This window comes from Plecotus auritus, assembly GCF_963455305.1.
Source record: "Plecotus auritus genome assembly, chromosome: 7".
Classification (NCBI taxonomy): domain Eukaryota; kingdom Metazoa; phylum Chordata; class Mammalia; order Chiroptera; family Vespertilionidae; genus Plecotus; species Plecotus auritus.
In genome coordinates this window covers 65,571,011-65,581,852 of record NC_137774.1, presented here as the reverse complement: position 1 = coordinate 65,581,852, position 10,842 = coordinate 65,571,011, and positions in this window count along the sequence as shown.

Genomic DNA, 10,842 nt, shown 5'->3' with positions numbered 1-10,842 from the left:
AAATTGACTTTACAGGATTCTTGCTGGAAGGCCAGGGTCATAGCTATTAAGGTTGAGGGATGAGGAATTTGATTATATACTAAGGGTGGGGATTTTTACTAAACTGACCCAGCAGGATTCTTGCTAAAACTAAGATCCTGACTGAAGTTATGTCAAGGAGAGTCTTTGTCACTGGTCACCAGGGATGTGTCAGATATTGTTTGGGCCTGTTGGACTCTTCAATATTGTGTAATTCTATCAACAACCCTGTGAGGTGGAGATTATTATGTCTTATTTACAGACAGGGAGACAGGCTTGCTGAAGGCCAATTCAGCAGATCAGTGGACTCTAGCTTCTGTACTAGCACCGAAGAAAACACAGTAAACTCAACCTCTGCCCTCAAGGGTTTCACAGGTAAATAAGATGAACAAATATTAATGGCGCATTTACTACACACCTGGCACTTTTCAGAGCACTTAAAAATATAAAAGTCATAGGTAACGCCCTAGTGGGTTTGGCTCAGTGGAGAGACCATCAGCCTGTGGACTGAAGGGTCCCAGGTTCGATTCTGGTCAAAGGCATATGCCCTGGGGTTTCAGACTCAATCCCCACTAGGGGGCATGCAGGAGGCAGCTGAACAATGATTCTCTCTCATCATTAATGTTTCCATCTCTCCCTCTGAAATCAATAAAAATATATTAAAAAATAATAAAATAAAATAATAGGTAACTATTACAATTTTCATCTCTAGTTGAGTGGTGACTGTGTGAATTTTATTTGAGCCCTGTGCTTCTGGAAAACAGTGATGGTAAAACAAATTTCCCTTACCTTCTGTGTTCCAGAAAATGCTCACTGCAAAGAATCACCCTTCCCTTGTGACTTAGTAAGTCACAGATGCTCCCCTCCCCTTTACCTATGAAAAGGCCAATCACAGACTCCAATTCCCATTCTTTGTCTCATCAATGATTAGCCCAGCTGCTTGTCCCTGCTAATCAATTGGAGCAAAATGCTTGTTAACAAAACTTTGCTTAAATTCTCTCCTTCCAAGCCCCTGAACTTTGGGTCACCCTCAGCCTGAGCCTGCGGACAGCCCCTCCTGAGATAAGGCTGACCTCAGAGTACTGTCTCATCATGCCACCCTTTCCTCCCACTTCCCAGTTCTTTCTAGCCTTGTTTTCTTCTCCCTATGAAAGAAAGCATCTTGAGCCCTAAGCCTTAAGACACTTGCAGACCTTGGTCACAGTATTCTCTATTGCCGTAGTCCCCATCCCCCTTGCAATCATCCTTTCAAATAAAAGTTTCCCTTTACTAAGTCCAGTTTTATTTTTTACTTGACAGTGGGTGGCAGAGACTAGTTGGGTGGGCATTTGGCCCCATAGAAGGGGCCAAACTCAGGACCCCCTGATTCTCTTCCATAATGATCAGCAGTGAGTTAGGGTGCTGCCTGCCAGGCAGAAACACTTCTTTGCCAGCTTGTTTGTGTTTTCAAAACTGGCTGGTTGAAATGTATTACAGGTACAGATGAAGTGTTTTCATACAAGAGAAGAACCACAACCTTTCACCAGGGGCTTCACTTCCTGTAGTGTCATTGCCACCTGCCGTCCCCCCCCCCCCAATCCCCACACCCCCATTCCCAGCAGCCTTGGAATTGGCCATTAGCTGACAGATACTTTTGAGTTGCAAAAGTGGTGGCATTACCATGCAACTACCTTATCTTCAACATGTTTCTAAATATTGAGACAACATTACATTTCTCATGCATTATTTATGCCACTTCTACATCCAGAAAGGAAGTGAGGCTGATTACCATTATAAAACTACTAGAGGCCCGGTGCATGAAATTCATGCACAGTGGAGGGGGGTGGGTGGTGTCCCTCAGCCCAGCCTGCACCCTCTCCAATCTGGGACCCCTCGAGGGATGTCCACTGGGATCAGGCCTAAATGGGCTGTCGGACATCCCTCTCACAATCCAGGACTGCTGGCTCCCAACCGCTCGCCTGCCTGCCTGCCTGATTGCCCCTAACTGCTTCTGCCTGCCAGCCTGATCACCCCCTGACCACTCTCCTGTCAGCCTGATCGACGCCTAACTGCTCCCTTGCCAGCCCAATTGCCACTAACTGCCCTCCCCTGCCAGCCTGATCACCCCTAACTGCCCTCCCTTGCCAGTCTGGTCGCCCCCAACTGCCCTACCCTGCCGGCCATCTTGTGGTGGCCATCTTTGACCACATGGGGGCAGCCATCTTGTGTGTTGGAGTGACGGTCAATTTGCATATCACCTCTTTATTAGATAGGATACATTAGAAGAAGAGGCAAGAGGCAAAAAGTTAGTGACTTGATTTTTATAAAATTTAAGAAAGACATAATAACAAGATCTCTAGTATATGATATCTAAAATAAGTTTTACAATATATATGAATTTATTTTTGTGACTTTATTATAATTCAGAAATTTTGTTTGCTCAGAAAACTTACTGCGTTTAACGTATTTGTTAAACCCATAATAAAATTGTAGTTTTTGCTTAAATTCTCCCCTGTCTCTGAATTTTAGAATAGTTTTAGATTTACAGAAAATTTGTGAAGATAACAGAGTTCCAATATACACCTCCCCCCTCAACTCCCCACACATAGTTTCCTTGTCATTTAGGTTAGTGTGGTACATTTGTCACAATTAATGAGCCAATGCTGATAGATTTTTATAACTAAAGCCCATGCTTTATTCAGAGCTCCTTAGCTTTTACCTAATGTCCCTTTTCTGTCCTAGGAGTCCATCCAGGATTACATGTAGTTGTCTTGTCTCCTGAGTGCCCCATGGCTATGACAGTTTCTCATACTTTCCTGTTGACGACCTTGACAATTATGAGGAGTAGTGAGGCATTTTGTAGGATGTCCTACATTGGGATTTTTCTGGTGTTTTCCTCATGACTAGGCTGGGGTCAGGGGGATGGGGGGAAAAGACCCCAGAGGGGAAGTGCCCTTATTATCAGGTCATATCTGGGGCACAACCACCAGCATGACTGGTCACAACGCTAGCCTTGATTACGTGGCTGAGGTGGTGTTTGTGAGGTTTCCCTTTTTCCATGCTGAATTTCTTTGGAAGCAAGTCACTAATTATGCACAGTTCACACTTCAGGAGTGGGGAGTTAGGCTCCCCTCCCCAAGGGCAGGAATCCACATAAATTATGTGAACTTCTACACAGGACATTTGCCTATTCTACCTATTTCTTTTTATGTAATCATTGATTTATATCAATATTTACTCATGGTTATTTATTTTATACTTTGGATTATAGTCCAATAGTACATGATATATTTTGCTTAAATTGGTCCAGCTTTGACCTTTGGGAGCTCTTTCGGGTTGGCTCCATGTCCCTTTTCTTCTCCCACTGTGTGTGTGTGTGTGTGTGTGTGTGTGTGTGTGTGTGTGTGCCTACGCAGAGCCTTACCTTTTGCCACTAAGAGATGCTCCAGACTCTTGTTTATTTTCTACCCTATCTAGAATCAGCCATTTCTCCAAGGGGCTCTGGTTCTTTTTATTGGAGAGTGGTATTGGAAACTAAGACCTGGGCACCAGGTGTGGTTTGCTACTGGCGTGTTGCCTTTTTAAAATAAGCCCTGGAAGGCATGGATTTCACCTCTGCTGCAATCACAGGCCTGCTCAGAATCAAGGAGAACACAGACTCGTCCCCTTGCAGGTCTGTCATTGTCACATGTGAGAGCTAATGAGATGGGATATATTGATGTCATCATCTTTGGAAAATACCATCTGTCACATCAGTGATGCTATTGTGCACCAAGGCTTCTGTGTGACTTAAAACACCTTTCATCCCTGTCTGGTTTCTGTTTTGCTTCAAAGAAAGTCTTTCTGAAATTTGGTTATTCCTTCCTACACCTCCCCTCCCCCACCACCAAATTTGGTTCTCCTTGAAGATGGCTTCAGTTGATACAGGGGCATATTACTAACACGAAGGCACATGGAGCATCAGTTCTCTGTAGTCCTTTTGTTGGCACCAGTCTCAGCTGGTCTAGAAATGTCTGTAACACATGTATAATGCTAATTGCTTCCCTTTCTTAATGTTCTGGCTCAGAGCTTGCTTACAGCACAGCCTTAGAGGTAGAATTTATATTGTTCTGTTGTTGTTTTATTAATTGGGCCATTACCCTTTGCAGCAGAGATGTTGGTGCACCAGAAGGCATGTGCACCCATATGTCCCATTCCCCTTGTGGCTAGGCCAGGCCATGTGACTGTATGTGGCCAGTGGGCTGTGTGTGGACAATTTAAAATCATGAGAGTGCTGGCCAGCGTGGCTCAGTGGTTGAGCGGTGACCTATGAACCAGGAGGTCACAGTTTAATGCCTGGGTTGCTGGGCTTGATCCCTGGTGTGGGTTGTGCAAGAGGCAGCCAATTGATGATTCTCTCTCATCATTGATGTTTCTATCTCTCTCTCTCTCCCTCCCTCTCTGAAATCAATAAAATGATCCTATATAATAAAAGGCTAATATGCAAATCAACTGAACAGCAGAACAACCGGTCGCTATGACATTCACTGACCACCAGGGGGAAGATGCTCAATGCAGGAGCTGTCCCTGGTGGTCAGTGTGCTCCCACAGGGGGAATGCCGCTCAGCCAGAAGCTGGGCTCATGGCTGGCTAGTGCAGCAGCGGTGGTGGGAGCCTCTCCCGCCTCCGTGGCAGTGCTAAGGATGTTGACTGATGGCTTAGGCCCGCTCTCCATGGACATCAGTCAGACATCCCCTGAGGGCTCCTGGACTGCAAGAGGGTGCAGTCCGGGCTTAGGGACCCCCCCCACTGCTGAGTGCACAAATCTCGTGTATCGGGCCTCTAGTATTAAAATAAATAAAATCAGGAGAGCCACCCTCCAGGTGTTCATCTCCTGTTCTGAGCTGGTATGCCCTCCCCAGGCCTGAGACTGTCACTGACAGGGGACCCTCTGCCAGCCCACATTGCACAAGCAGCACCTGTCGTGTTAAACCTTTGAACTCCTGAACTGTTACTGCTGCATTGCCTAACCTTTCCTAACTAATACACCTTTTAAATAGGGTGAGTGATACTGGATTTTCACATACATAATGATGCAAAATTTACTAATAAAAAGTGAGTTGGTTCAAAGAAAACTAGACGAATAATTTGCCAGGTGACACTCAGACATGGGAAACTCCTCAGGGCAAGGGCTCAAATGACTGACATTTGGGGACATCACTGCACTGTGTTCTCATTGTGTTCTCTGTATGGGAACTCCGGCCTTTATTGGACTTGCCCAGAGCATAAATCTCTGTTAATTCCCAGGCGTTCCCTGTACGTCCCGAGGTGTAAACAACAATCACTAAAATCTCTTCATTAAAGCTGATTAGTCAAGGATTACATGAAAAGATCTGAATTTTCTATTTGATTTTAGAGCCAAATAGCTTGCCTTTGCCTATCGTGTTCCCCAGACACGAATCAAGAGTGTGAACCTGGTGGGAGGGAGCTTTCCAGTCTCCCTGTGCACGGGGTGCTACTCAAAGGCAGAAGCAAATGATAACTGACAAAATGAGAGACCACCGGGCGTGCCAGCCAAGAGGGGAGGATGGAGTGTCATTCCAGTCCACACCCCCAAAGTCAGTATGTGCTGATTAGTGAGCAATTGGGTCTTGGCACAGTATTTTGCATGCTGGAAACTGCTAAAATATTCATGTACTTGACCGTGTCTCTTCTGATTAGATGTAATAAATGCAGCTTTGAACAGCCATATGTTTTGTTTTGACGTAATGGTTTTAACCTTTATGGTGTGTGTAGCTCTCCGGTTCTCTGCCAGATTAGAAGTTAGCTGGTATTTGAAGATGTGATGCGATTATTATTAGAGACTCCTTGGGATTGAAGGAATAGGCAGTATGAGCTTTTCAGTTTGGAACCTACTGCTCTCATTTATTCACTCTTTCCCTCCTCTTTGCTCCCCTCTCTACCCTCCCCTCTCCTCCCTTCCTCCTCCTTTCTCACTTCCTGTCTTCCTTTCTTGAGTAAGTTGAGTAATCTCTCTCAGCCTCAGTTTCCTCATCTGTAAAATAGAAATAATAGCAATACCAATGGCAATTTTTATAAGGAATACAAAAGATACCGTGCTTGAGGCCTTAGCACAGTGCTTGGCACATACTAAGAGTTCAGTAAATGATAGCTGTTATCAGGTTATGTAATCTTTCTGAACCTCAGTTTCTCCATCTGAAAATGGGCTCATGCCTTTATTACAAAACATAGTTGTGATGTCTGAAAGAGATAATTAGGTGTTATTTTTATTATGAGCTCAGTGATTTAATTCTGGGACTTGTGTGTTAGCCAGGGTAGGATCCCTACCATAACAAACTACGCCCAGTTTGGCCTGATGGGATAAGTTTATTTCTCCCAGAGACCATCCCTGATGGTCAGGAAGCTCTGCCCTGAGCAGTCAGTCAGGGACCCTCACTCCTTCCCCCTGAGGCTCCACCCTCTGCAGGGGCCGCAAGACCCTCTTCCTTTAGCCCAGGGGCCATTTGGATATTTATAATATCATTCGCTTAATATAATTCACTTAATATAAATTTATGTTGCTGTGAAAAAAGCTCCTAGATTTACTGAATTTCTAGTCCTATCTGTGGTTGCCTTGGTGGGCCAGACCAAATAATTTCGAGGGCCTTATGTGGCTGGTGGGCCGGGAAAGATGGTGGCGGACGGATCTCATGTGAGAAAATTTTTTTTGTTTTTTTGTTAATCCTTACCCGAATATATTTTTCCATTGATTTTTAGAGAGAGTGGAAGGGAGGGGAAGAGACACACAGAGAGAAACATCAATATGAAAGAGACACATCAATTGGTTGCCTCCCACACATGCCCCGACCAGGACCAGGGATTGAGCCTGCAAACGAGGTATCCTGGACTGGAATTGAACCCAGGATCCTTCAGTTCTGGGGCCAACCCTCTCTCCACTGAGCCAAACCGGCTAGGGCTCGTGTGCGAGATTTTTATGGGCCGGCCCTGACAGTGGTCACTTCTGTTCTGGCTCCAGTGCCCCTCAGCACAAACCTGGCCACAAGGGAAGCTGGGAGATGGCCTACCTGGGACAGCACAGAGGATGCACCTCAGCCGCTGGGGTCTTCAGAGACACAAAGTGAGGGTCATAAACTGCTTCTGAGACTCTCAAGATAACAGCGAATGGGTCTGACTTGATGTCATAACAGTTTGAAGAGGCAGGGGCGGTTGGGAGAAACAGAAAGGAGAAGAGCGGCTGGAAGCGATGGAGCCCTGGGTCTCTTCTATGGCTCTGGGTCCCAGACGTTGGAGCCACAAAGTGGCCCATACCCTACCCACCCTGTCCTTGGCCCTTTTCTCCTTGGGGGTTTATTAGTGATCTCCACCATTGTTTTTCTGCTTCCATCAAAAATGTCACCAAGACACACGCTCTGCAGTATGCCACTTCAGTCCTAAGTGGGCATTTTTGCTGGATGGATCTATTTTTTAAGTGACAGCATCTGTTTGCTTGTACACATTGATTTCTAATTCTTCCCTTGGCAATTAGAGCAGGGGATTGGGGAATGGTAACCAGCTGTTTGAATTGGGGGGGGGGGTGGTGGTGGCGGGAGGCAGTGATCTGATCTGTGAAGGAGTACCAAAGCCCTAGCCAGAAGCAATAAAAACGGAACAGATGCCCCCAAATACAGAACCCCGGAAAGGGATTTGTAAATCCCACTGCCAGCCCTGGAGAGACCACAGCCACACTGGGTGAGCCAACACGGGTGGGGGTGAGAGGGGAGGGAGGGCGGAGTAGCTGAAGGGAGTGGACCTCAGCAAGTTGGACCCTCTGATGTGTTCCCATTTCACTCAGGGTGAAAGACGAAGTCCTTAGCTGGGTGCACAGGCCCCGCCGATGACTGGGCCCTGTATTCCTCTGCCCTCATTCCCCTCTGCTCTCTGCCTGTGTCACTGGGTCTGCCGCAGCCATCCGCCTCCGTGTGCTGGGTGCTCCCCCTCGGGGTTGCTGGGCTCCAGCTTCTGTTGGGAGCTCTCCTCCCAGCTGCTGTCTGTAGGGCTCACTCTTCTTTCAAATCTGTGCTCCAGTGACACTTCTCAGAGCCCCCAGTTAACGTCGCAGCTCTAGCATGCCCCCCTCTTCCCTTGTTCTTAGTACAACCTTTTTATCACAACATGCGTTGAAATTTGATTTCTGCCTGCTCCATGGATGCTTTGTGATGACAGGGACCTCGTCTTACTTGCTCCCTGCTGCCTTGTGCTTGGCACATAGTAAGGGCTCAGTAAATACTTGCTGACTCACTGAAAGGATCTTTCATTTGGGGAAAATTTTACATTGTCCGTGTGTGTGTTACAGAAAGCCCTGGTCACTTAGGGCTGTTCCCTGGGGTCACAAGGCCTATATTCTTGATCTCTGTAGCTTCCCAGGGTAGCCTGCACACAGTAGGTGTTCAATAAATAGTTGTTGAACAAAGAGATGACAGAATGACCCAAGATGACACTCAACATTCTGGAGGCAAAAACAAGTTGGCATCCAGATTCCTACTTTTATTCTTCGACCAACACCAGTGCTTGTGACCAGCAACACCTCTCAAACATGCCTTCATGCAAGCATCAGGCTCCAGGGCCTCCAACCGTACCCTGGCCTGAGCCACCACCTCCCAGCCAGACTACACAACAGCTTTTTTTTTTTTTTTTTTTTTAAATATATTTTATTGATTTTTTACAGAGAGGAAGGAAGAGGGATAGATAGTCAGAAACATCGATGAGAGAGAAACATCGATCAGCTGCCTCCTGCACACCCCCTACTGGGGATGTGCCCGCAACCAAGGTACATGCCCTTGACCGGAATCGAACCTGGGACCTTTCAGTCCGCAGGCCGACGCTCTATCCACTGAGCCAAACCGGTTTTGGCTACACAACAGCTTTTAACTGCTCCTGCTGCTACGCTTGCGCTCCGGACAGTGTGTTCTCCACACAGCCACAAGAGGGCGCTAATAAAATCAGATCATGGTATTCTCATCACCCTCCAGAAGGGGCTTACACCAACACCCACACTCCTGTGTCCACTGTGCATGGCTGATCCGCCCTCCCTCGGCCCTCTGTCCTCCTCGCTTTCTCTTAACATCCCTCAGAGCCTTTGCACTTGCTGTTCCCTCTGCCTGGAGTGCCTTCTCCCCGGTTAGTTTCCAGCTGGTGCCTTATCCTTGGAGAGGCCTTCCCTGACCTCCCCCTGCCCCAGAGAGGAATGGCCCGATCCCAAGTCAGTCCCAGTGACCTCAGTCTGCTCTGTTCCATCTCCCATCTGCTTTTGTACATGAGGCAGCACTATATGTTATACACAGCCATGCGCTGAATAGCGGCGATTCAGTCAACGATGGAGTGCGTCTACGAGGAGGTACACCTTTAGCCTAGGGGTGCAGTAGACTGTGCCACCTAGGTGTGTGTAAGCACACTCTGGGACATTCCCACAACCACAAAATCACCTAAAACGCATTTCTCAGGATGTGTTCCCCTCGTGAAGTGGTGCGTGACTTTATGTTTTCTGTTGTCCCTTCTTCCTCTAGTCCCCCCCACCCCTTTCCTTCTCATCAAAGCAGGCAGCTGTTGCCTCAGAGGAGGGATACAGCAGAAGGCGAGGAAGACATGGACTTTTCTTCTCTTAGAACTTAGAGGCTGCGGGGATTGAGGTACCATGGGATGTCCTGAGGCAAGCGTACCCTTCCTTGGTAGTTTTCAGGAGGGAGCGCTCCTTGTGGGATGGGCAGATATGCACAGGAGGGATCAACCATAATCAAGGGCATTTCTCTGGCTGAAGCTGGAGACACTCAGATCGTTTCGGTGCCCCGCCCCCCGCATGAGGCCTGTCTCCTCCCAGGGTTGCAGATGCTCTAAGTCAAAATGAGCTGCTTCAGTCTGGAACACACTGGGCCAAAGTGGCCTGAGGTGAGGCCGCTGTGACAGTGAATTAAAAAAATCTATTTTCCCTCCCCCACTTCTCCATCCCACCCCAGAGCACACAGCCATGTCCTCACAGCAGCTGTCCATCCTTGCTTCTGCCCCGGCCCCTCTTCCGTCTCTGGGTCTCCAGAGACAAGAGATGCCTTCTCCTGCCTGAATGTTGAGCGAGGTGAGCCCTTTGCCTCTTTGCAGCCTTTTTTTCCAGACCCTCCTCCAGCTTCCTCTCAGTGATAGGCTACCTAGGTAGCCTTCTGATATCAGGAACTCTAATAGACATGTATCTTTGGGAGGAGAGGAGGCAACAGGGTGCTCACCAAATACCTTCCGAACCGCCCTTCGGGAGGGGGGATGCAGGTGTGATGCAGGCATCGCTCCTCCAGCACTCCTCACGTGTGATCCGGGCACAGTGACACTCCAGCAGACTTGCGGTTGAGATGAGATGGGGTCTGGCCAGATCTATGATTCCCAGACCCCATCCTCCTCCACCAGCAGGTGGAATGATTGTGTGAGAATCAGACCATCTGTGGTCATGTGGCTTCTGCACAATTTGTGTGACCTTAGGGGGAGACTCAATTTCCCCATTTTGAACAGGAATGATAATGATGCTGGCTTCTCAGGCCGGGCGTTGGGCAGACCAGAGTGTAAACTCTCCAGGATGACATGCCCACATTATCTATGGCTCCACATAGACGATGTGCCCACCCTGCACTGTGGCTCCCTGTGGATAGTATGCCCACCCTGCACTGCGGCTTTAAGTGGACAATGTGCCCACCCTGCACTGTGGCTTTACGTGGACGATGTGCCCACCCTGCACTGTGGCTTTAAGTGGACGATGTGCCCACCCTGCACTGTGGCTTTACGTGGACTATGTGCCCACCCTGCACTGTGGCTTTAAGTGGACAATGTGCC